Consider the following 10693-nt stretch of genomic DNA (forward strand, 5'->3'; position numbering starts at 1 on the left):
TGCAAGAGGCATATTGACATTGTGTAAATGAGAGCTGAACATCAAGGGGTATATAGTTAATGAACAAAAGATCATTGCTTAGTGTCTAACTGCAGCATTAAGACTTGGCATTGAATCACTGAAAAGGTGATGTGAGAGAAGACAAACAGTGAGCCATGCCAGAGGGCTTCACCCTGTTCAAGGAGCACTCCAACCTCTTATCCCTATTTCTTCCTATGGATAGTTTGATTCATAGGACTACAATATTTGTTTGAGATGAAAAATCCATTCTTCTCTCTTCTACAAAAATATACAGCATAGCACTTACAACATGTGCACTGGTTTATATTATTCAACAAATAATCTGTATTATTAAATTGCATTTTGTCTCCAATGGACTACAAAACCATATGTAAAGGGGAAATATTGCGAAATACACTTTTATATTATGACTTCATTCAAAGACTACATTGTGTAGGTATATGTGTCCTCCAAAAGCCATGTGTATGTCAATGCAAACTGGTTTAGAGGTGAAATTATTGGGTTATGGGTGTTTTAACATAATCAGTGAAGTAATTCTCTGATAGGTATTAACTGAGTGGTAACTCTAGAAAGGTAGGGTCTGGCTGGAAGAGGTGGGTCATTGGGGGTATACTTGTAGAGTAGAGTGCTCTCTCTGCTTCTTGGATGACATGCTCCCTGGTTCTTTCCTCCACCATGCTCTTCCACCATGATGTACTGCCTCACCTGAGCCCTGAGGAATGGAGTTGGCCATCTATGGACTAAGAACTCTGAAACCACAAATCCCCAAATAAACTTTTTCTCCTCTAATTGTTCTTGTCAGGTCCTTTGGTCACACCAGTGGAAAAAGTTGATTAAAACACTACGTGAATACTATACGAAGTTTTAATTATTTTTTATTACTCAGTTACTAATAAGAAAGCAGAAATATTTAAGAGGAAATTTATAAAAAATTAATTAATTGAATATATTTTTATGCTATGTTGAAGAAATCATTCATAATATTTGCTAAAGATGGTTAAGAAAACTTTTATTCAAAGGTTCTACCACTTCAGGGATTTGTTTAGTAGGGAAAAATATTAAGAAAAAGTGAGAATTTATAGTTAAAGTTCAGGGTTAGTTCAGTGGATGGAAAATTGCTAAGATAAAGGGTAACACTTTGTTCAACAAACCTAATAGGAATTTTTACCAAAGACAGAGCAGGGGCAGGGTGATAAGATACATAGGGTGGTCAGATTAAGCAGGTGAGAGCTTTGCTAACCTGACTCAGCAGGATGGTAGCTAAATCTAGACAATGCCAATGAACATGGATGCCCAAAAGTCAGGTCCATGTTGAGAAGAGAGCTCAGTGTAGTCCAGCTTGGGTTTGGTCAAGAAAAAAAACTTTTGTTACTTATGAAAAGATGTTCTTTAGTTAGACTAACTTTTAGGTTTGCTGTGCTATGCAGATATAATATGTGTGTGTTTTCCACAAAAAGAATATGAAATATATTTTATATTTTATTTGTAGTCTATACTTCAGTGTTTGGTTTTTCACTAGAATGCAATTTCAGTGTTTGTTAATAGCTCACAGATTTTATAGCAAAAAGAAAAAACACTAATTGACTAACAAGTTGTTATACTGTTTTCTGATAAGAAAGGGCTATAAAACACACATTAAGTTTTACTTTTAATGTAACTTTGTTTTAATCCTTTGTAATATTTGACTGTCAGCTGACAGTTATATATTTTTACCATTCCTGAAGTAATCAATTAAAACAATATTTGGCATAAGAGGAGAGGTGAATTATTTGTTTAGGTACCATGTTTTAAATATCCCCAAATCATGTATTTAAACATGTGTTTAGATAACCACTCATCTAAAATTAAAAAGAAACAAAATTTATATTGATTCACTAATAATGACAGTAGATGATCAATGAATAGAAAGTATGTACTGTGGAAAATAGTGAACATTTCAAAAAAAGGAAACAATTTTGATATATGATCTTTCAACATTCATTTAATTTCTATGGATTATTTTTCTTATCCGTAAAAATTAAGATCTGGGACAGATATATGGGACAGATATTGGTCAAATTATATTGTTATAATGTGTGCCTATATGAATATGTAACAACAAATTCCACCATGATATACAACTATAATGCATTAATAAAATTGTAGAATAAGATGAATATGCCATTATATCTATGGTACTATTATTAAAAGTTAATCACTTGGATCAGTAATCTTTGTCCAATAATCAGAGATAATCTGCTTAGTCTTAACAAGTTGAATCTTTTTATTAATGAAACTTTCTCTATAGAAATATAGGGAATATACAAATATATGACACAACTTCTGTCCTAAAGAGTTTATCATTTACCTCAGGAGGCAAATTCATCCCACATGAAAGGATTCAAGACAACATGAAATTAGGGCAAATGTGTGCTTTATAAGCTGCAAAAGCTGTGAAAGCTCACAGGCAGAGATCAAAGAGGCAAAATAGGATAGTTGGGAAGACTGTATGGAGAAATTTTTCCCTCTTGACAATTCAGGATACTGAATACTTTCAGTTAACCATCTCATTGCAATGAGTGTGCATCTAAACATTTACTGTGAATAAAAATGGAAATAAGGAAAATGAAAGTAGGGAAAATTATTCTTTTTTTATTATATGACATGTTCATTAAAAAATGTTAAACAATTTCCTATGAAAATGTGGTTTCATTTACAAAACTCTTGACATGTACAATTTACAAAATATTAGAGAATCAGTAATAAATTAAATATATACATGGGCAATTTTTGGTGTCCATGCAAGAGACGAACCTAAATCTTATTTGTTTTTCACAGTTAAGTATAGAAAGTAATATTTTAGAGGAAGTGCTTATTGCAGGAAGAATGAAATACAATGCCAAGTCAAAGCAATGAACACTGGTTGGGATTAATAAAAGGTTCTCTAGGCAGAACTTAAATGTCTGTTATAGGCCAGCAATTTCATAATGTGATTCTTAAAATTCAAATGAAAAGAAAATTTAGATAACAATTCCTTATATGATTATTAGGAGCAAAATCTCAATATTCACTGTGTAATTTACACAATAGTAATAATTAAAATGCAACTTTCTGAGCCTAGCATCATAGAAAAGATGGAAAATATATCACTACTCACCTTCAAGATTCATAAAGAAGCCAGGCACAGTGCCCTATACCTGTAGTCCCAGCAGCTCAGAAGGCAAGACAGGAGGATCACAGGTTCAAAGCTAGCCTCAGTAACTTACAGGCCCTGAGAAACTTAGTGAGACCCTGTCTCAAAAAATAAAAAGTACTGGGGATGTGGCTCAGTGGTTAAGTGTCCCTGCATTCAATTCCTGGCACCAAAAAAAAAAAAAAAAAAAGATTCATAGAGAAGAGATTTAACACTGGTGGTGAGAAAGTTAGGTTGAATGAGGTAAATTACATGGGAAAGGTATAATGGATCTGTTCGGATTGGAATAATACAGATAAACAACAGTACAACAACTGAAAAGAGAATAGAGGAATTTTCATGGATGATTACCAAATGACTTGACAGTATTGAACATACAGTACATGAGGTATAAATAAGTACTGTTTAATTGATTCCTGCATTCCAACATGAAGATAGTTAATACCCTATAGGAACAGAGTACATGGGAGATAAATATGAATGGGTCATGAAACAAAGTAAGAAAATTCTAGTTATATCCCAAAGGAAGGAAAGTTAATATTCAAATAGTCACTTAATACAATATGAATATTGCTTATCATTTACAGAGATGTCCTTGAAGAAAAAAAAACAAATTTAAAGAGCTAGACACATTTATATAATAAATATGATACTATAAATTCTTCAGATTTTCTTCAATGCCTTTTAAGAAAGAAAATAAGATAAACAAGTTGTACAAATTGTATACCCAATAGTACATATTTTGTCATTCCCCAACATCATCTCAATAATAATTATTGGGTAAATTTAACAGTGAGGAGTAAATAAGAATAAGATTAAAATTGGAAAAAGTTAAATCTAGGGAAGTACTTATGATTCTTCATAAACTGAGGCATTAACAAATTTAGATAAAACTGGGAGGAAAATGAATACACAAATTTAATAAATTATTTAACTGATAACATAATTGAAACATGAATATTTTGTCTTAAGAATAAATGTTTACCCCACAAAATAAGAGCCTATCATGAAAAAAGACAAACTGTATACATTCTTCTGCATTAATAAAATGGGATTTCTGCTTTGTCTTGTTGTGCTTTTTGCTTTTGCAAACTTAGTAAAACATGACAGGAGAAATTACAGTTTTCCTTGTATTAATTGTGGCTGGCAATTGGGATGCACTGGAACCATCGCTGTCAGTGAATAGTTAATATCACTGTTCTTATTAATTCACTCACTAGAAAGGACAGAAAAGCAAAATATCAAAGGAGCACTAGGAATGACTTCACTAATAGTGTGGACCCTTTGGGCAAAAGAGCCTCAGAAGTGTACTTTAGTCAAAAAGACCATCAGACTGTAACTTTATTAACTTACAACATAGAACATGGCAATGGGTACCAGGAGGGCTTCTTTGAACACAAAGCAACAAGAGTACATTCTCCAAGCAGAAGACAGGTGGTTTGTTATCCATTACCCAACTGCTTTATCTCCAAAGGGAAAAAACTAATAAGCTCTATGGTTTTCTGTGTTCACATTAACATAAAGCATACATAGACATCAAGCTTACTACAGTTTCTAAAAAGCCATGGATAAGTATGCCTTTCATGTCTAAAATTTAACCAAGTACAAATAATGCAAAACAAATTTGAAGCAAGTAATCTTCAATAATTTTATATATATATATATATATATATATATATATATACACACATATAAAACAAATCACAGTAATCATGTAACTCATATTTTATCTCATACTAATACAACTTTGCATGAATTTTTCCAAACATATATCAGTTTGAATACATGTTCTATATATCATGTGATTATAAGTATTTAGGCATATACAATACCGGTTCTAAAAAAAGGACCCAGACTCATGAGTTAATTTGTTTTGTTTTGGAAAATATTACTGAGAAAGAAATAATTGAAAACATTAGAAAATTCATAGGTTACATACTCCATAAAATATTGATAAATTTTCATTACACTTATTAAACTTATATTTTCATTGAACTTATTAAACTTCTCAAAGTGAATGTTCTAATAGTTGGGCTGCTAAAGAGATGGTGTGTAGTCATCAATATGCATAGCTGCTTGAACAAGTAATTGGTCTAGTTCTTCAAGAAAATTTAACATTTTGATTGTCCAAACATGGTAATATTACATCACAAAATTTCTAACAAGAACAGAGACATGTGTGTCATGTGGGCCTCACTTGCCTCTTTAGCTTTTGCCATCTTTCTCTGTCAGGGCTGAGGCAGCAACCTTGCTCTTCCGGTGAGCTGGTGTTGGAGGACCCTCCCTGCTTCAGATTTACTGACAGCATCAATCAAGAAAAGAGAGCCAAACTTCAGGTTCAGGTTTGAATATGGGGCAAGGGCATAGCTCACAGAAAGAAGAAGGTGGTACACAGAACAGCTACATCTGATTACAAAAAGCTTTAGCGTTCTCTTAAAAAAAAATGGCTGTGAATAATATAGTTGGTATTGAAGAGGTGAACATGATCAAAGATGATGAGACACTTATTCATTTCAAAGTCCAAGCTTCCCTGTCTGCTAATACCTTTGCAAGTACTGGTCATGCAGAAGCCGAACCAATCACACAAATGTTTTTGTAATATTAAGTCAGTTTGGTGTTGACAGCTTAACAAGCCTTAGAAAGATAGCTTAATGGTTCCCACAGCAAGTGTTGGACAGTAAAGCACCAAAACCAGATGACATTGATGAAGAGGATGACAATGCCCCAGGTCTCATAAAAAATGAGAATTTTCTTTGATGAAGCATCAAAGAATTAAGCTAAATTATTTTATTTATTTATTTATTTATTTATTTATTTTAGTATTTTGAATCTGGCATGGACTAGATTAAAGGAATCAGCTATGTGGTTCCAAAGTAGTACAGACACAGAGAACATAACCTGTTACTAGCTCAGTAATATAGATATTTAGTATGCTAATAACACTGTTTGTTCAACATTTTTCGGTCATTTTATTTTTCATTTTGCACTCCTTCCCAGGATCTATTCTTTTGGTCATATATAAACTATTGATGCAGTTTTTAAAAAAAGAACAGAGACATAAAGCATAAAGTAGAAAGGACTGCTACAACTGTATTGGGGACTACTATTCCCACAATAAATTTATTCTGCTATGGTTAATATGCTAATATGTTGCAAATATTATTCATTTAAAAAAACAAAATAGAAAATTGTACTTTAATATTTTCCAAATAATTCATTTCACTTTGTAAGAAAAGGTATACCTGCAAAACAATTTTTAAATAAGGTTTACACACTGAGACAGATTACCTCAAAAGAGATCATCAACTGTAGAGCCTTTCTTAATATTTCCATTTAATTATTAGTTAAATTGCATGTATTTGTAATTGTGAAAATCAACATTTAAATTTATTTTTAATGATTGTACTGTTAGAGAAATCATTATTTTTACTGTATAACAGAAAGCTGTGGGCTCAAAACTAACACTTAGGACTTAGGTTTGATATCTTTCTTCCTTTTTGGAGAGTACAGAGAGTTAGACAATTTAAAAAATATATCACCTACTTTGTCTATATTTCATTACTAACAATTACACACCAAACACAGAACCTCAGTTAAATACTCAGTAATAAAATGAAAAATCACTACATTTTACTAAATTTTCCCATTTCATGTCACATGGGGAAAATAATACCTATTTAGTACTCAATTTTGTTTATTCAGACATTTAGTGTCACATGAATAAGGTTATATATGAATTTGTTAGGATTTCTGGACATTTGTTTAAAAGTAGCTAAATTCCCTTATAAATGAAGCCTCTAAGAATATATTTTGTTAATATTTAAGCTTTCTTGAAATTAAAATGTACTTTATATTCCAACTTTTGCTGCAGAAATCTATTTTTGATTTACATCTTAATTTTTAAATATCAGCAATTGGTATATTATTAAACAAGTAGTTGAGCTTTTGTGAAATACATAACGTGCTTGTGTTTTATGCAATGGTTCAAAATATGCACATATTTTACATACAAGCCTGATTTGCTTTGAAGATTTGGCTCTAAAATACTGAGATGACACTACTATAAGATGCTCAGTATATTTCTGAAAATACAGCAATGAGATCACTAAACTTTTCCAAAAAGAAAAAAATAATACATACATTACAGATTTAGAAACAACTACATTTAAATTTTCCCCACACAGAAATCTATAGGCAATGGGTTTTGCCAATTCCTATCTGACCATAACAACCTAAAACAACAACAAAAATAACCTACTTGTTATTAAGAAATAGGTTCCACTCTTTTCAAATTATATCAATGAAATTCAAGTTGAAGAGAAAACAGATCTACAAACTCACATATATACACATTCAAAAACGTGCATTTTGTTGTAGTAAATGGACTTTTTAATGATCCATTCAGTAAGAAAAAAATCATTTCCTAGCAGGAATTCCACTGATTTCAAAAGTGTCTGAATGTACAATAGTAGAATTACTTGGGCTCAGGTACTGCCTTTTTTATTGTTTTTAGCATCTGCCATTCTTCCATGAAAGCATGTTCACTAATTCTGTCACCTAATTAACATCTTGGCAAATTATGACAAACCACATAGCATGAGTAAGGAATCAAAGATAACATATTTTGTCCACAGAAATGACCTTATCTGTTTGCCTTCTTCTCAAGGCAGAGCCATCTCAGCCACTTATCAACTCTTCTCTGAATATTAGACTAAAGTCCAGTTGCATTGCCCTGGATAATTCTGAAGAAAATCTGCATTTTATGGAAAAATAACTCACAGGAATATTTGGATATGCTAATAGAAATGGCTCTCCAAATTTGGGAATTTTCAAAGCTTAATTTTATACCTATCATGAAAATACTCCTAAATATTCATTTTAATTCTTTGTATTTTGCTGCAGTTATATTTAAACTAGGAAGATGCATTGCAGAAGAGCAGATTCACCTGCTGCAGTAAACGTGACCAGGATTGTGTTTCAGTTAAATTTAAGCTATTACCATGACAACTGTCTTTCTCACACAAAATAATGAATAACCTTACCAAATAAATTTATGAAACATTACTGTGATTTGGGTTGAGAAGTTTAGTTCCAATGCATTTTATAATTTATAACAAATCCTAAAAATGTGGCAAAATTTGTTAAAGCCTATAAATAACATCTCTACTTTTGAAAGCTTAAATTTAGTTATTCAAATTGATTAAAAAGCTCAAATTTATTATTGAAAAATATATCTCAAATGTGAAATAACTAACTTAATGTATTATATTTATAATTATGTAAAGCAACTTTGAATGACAGTAGTTGATATGTATATATTTTATATATATATAGACTCCAGACTGCTTAGACAGAAATTTCCAGCAATTTAGAACAAAATATAATCAGGAGTTTTTAAAAAATATTTTTTAGTTGTTGATAGACCTTTATTTTATTTATTTGTACATGGTGCCAAGATTTGAACCCAGTGCCTCACGCCAGGCAAGTGCTCTACCAGTGAGCCACAACACCAGCCCCTAAAATCAGGAGTTTAATGCAAACTCTGACTCGAGACAACACTTCACTCTGCATGTGTACACTGCTATGCATCATTATAAACATTGTTCAGTCTACAAACTTTAATTGAATCATTTGTGTGCCAGTCATTGTGCTAAAAAGTACTAAAATACTAAGAACGTGGTGATGGAACATATTCTAGACCTAAAAGAACTACAAAGCAACAGTCCAATGGTGAATTTAGTCAAGGAAATCAACTGCATTTTAATATCATTATAAAGTAATGTGGCAGATGTAATGGGAATATAGAGAAAGAGCATATGACCTGACCTGAAAGGGGTCAGAGAGGGCTTCTCACAGAGGCATGCACTTCAACTCTCCTGATGGCTCAAATGAAGTAAAGGTGTCTGAACAGATGAAGTGGGTTTTGTTGTTGTTTGATGGTGCTGTGTGAACATGCTATAACAAGATTGATAATACAAGTTCAATTTGGCTAGAGCAGAATTTGGTGCTTTCAATGATCAAAAAATAACTGTTGGTTATTTTAATACTTTAGTAGTTTCTATATGTCCTGTGGTCTTCATTTTTACATTGAGAAATCCCTTAATATTAAATATATCAAAATATTTTTAAATCACCATCAAGTCCATCAATTGATTTTATTATTTCTGTGTATTTGTTTCCATTGTTATTTCAACATAGCTACATAAGTTTTTTATTCAGTTTATTAAATTGGAATCATTAAGTGTATGTAGTTCTATGCCTGTTTTTTAATTTAATGTTACATTTTCTCATATCATTAAATATCTTCAATTCCTTTTTTAAATTATATTTTTCATGATTACAAAATCCACCATCATCAAAACATACCAAAGTATGTTTACCCTTGGTTTTTAGCACTTAGGGACTTATAAAATTTTTCAACAACTAGAAAAAATATTAATATACACATATGACATATTCTCTGATTATATCCTTAATATAGATTTCAAGAAATGAGACTATGGGTTAAGGGATATAACCATTTTTGAAGATCTTGATGTGCATTTTCAAAGTGCTTTCCAGAATACATACATTCAAATCAACAGCATGTAAGAAACTTCATCTCCTAAGCATCCCTTAGCATAGAATGTTTTTACATTATTAACTAGATAGTTATTTTATTTTGGTGTAAGCTTGCATTTTGAATATGCAAAATAAATATAAAGAGTTTCAGTAACATTATACATAGTAATAGTTCTTATTAAGCCACATGACAGCATGTATTCATGATTAATGTTAAAAAATTTTTCTAAATCCTGATATTTAAAAGTGCTTTTCAAAATAAGAAGGCTATAAAATTATAGGTTTTCTTGGTAGTTGAAATGTTTGAACCCTGTTTATCAAGTGACTGCCCATGGGCTCTATTAATAAGGGAATAGATAGCTCAAGTAAAAATAACTATTGGAATATCAAATTCACCTTTACTCCTTGACTTTTTTTTTTTTTTTTTTTTTGGTACTGGGAATTGAACTCAGGGGCACTCAACCACTGAGCTACATCCCCAGAACCTATTTTGAATTTTATTTAGAGACAGGGTATCAATGAGTTGCTTAGCACCTCGCCATTGCTGAGGCTGGCTTTGACTCATGATTCTCCTGTCTTAGCCTCCCGAGCTGCTGGGAATACATCCACCGAGCCTGGTCCTACTCCTTAACTTTCGAATGCACATTTTTTCATTGTTACAAATTATCACTATATAACACTGAACATCCTTTAGAATTCAAAATATTTATGTACATTTTGTGCTTCAACATAATTTAAAATGGGACAAGTTTTTTTTTAAATTAGGTTTCTTTAAAAGACCAAAAGAAGTTGATAAAATTCTAAATCTCAAGGCTAATCCCCTTGACCAACCAGTAACCAAAATATTTCCAACTAAGTATAAACTTCCTGTAGACTTAGGTATTCTATCAACAAAATTTGATGTCAAAATTCGATGAAAGCCAGCATTTGCTGTAACTG

The 10693-nt window shown here is 31.5% G+C and overlaps 1 pseudogene; it reads left to right on the top strand.

Annotated features, from left to right (window-relative positions):
- Window positions 1-5505: 5505 nt before the first annotated feature.
- LOC124081320 (transcription factor BTF3 homolog 4-like) lies at window positions 5506-5969 on the top strand (annotated as a pseudogene).
- The last annotated feature ends 4724 nt before the right edge of the window (window positions 5970-10693 follow it).

The sequence above is a fragment of the Marmota monax genome, unplaced genomic scaffold (assembly GCF_021218885.2).
Source record: "Marmota monax isolate L192 unplaced genomic scaffold, Marmota_monax_Labrador192_F-V1.1 WCK01_AAM20220418_F8-fsc00159, whole genome shotgun sequence".
Classification (NCBI taxonomy): Eukaryota; Metazoa; Chordata; class Mammalia; order Rodentia; family Sciuridae; genus Marmota; species Marmota monax.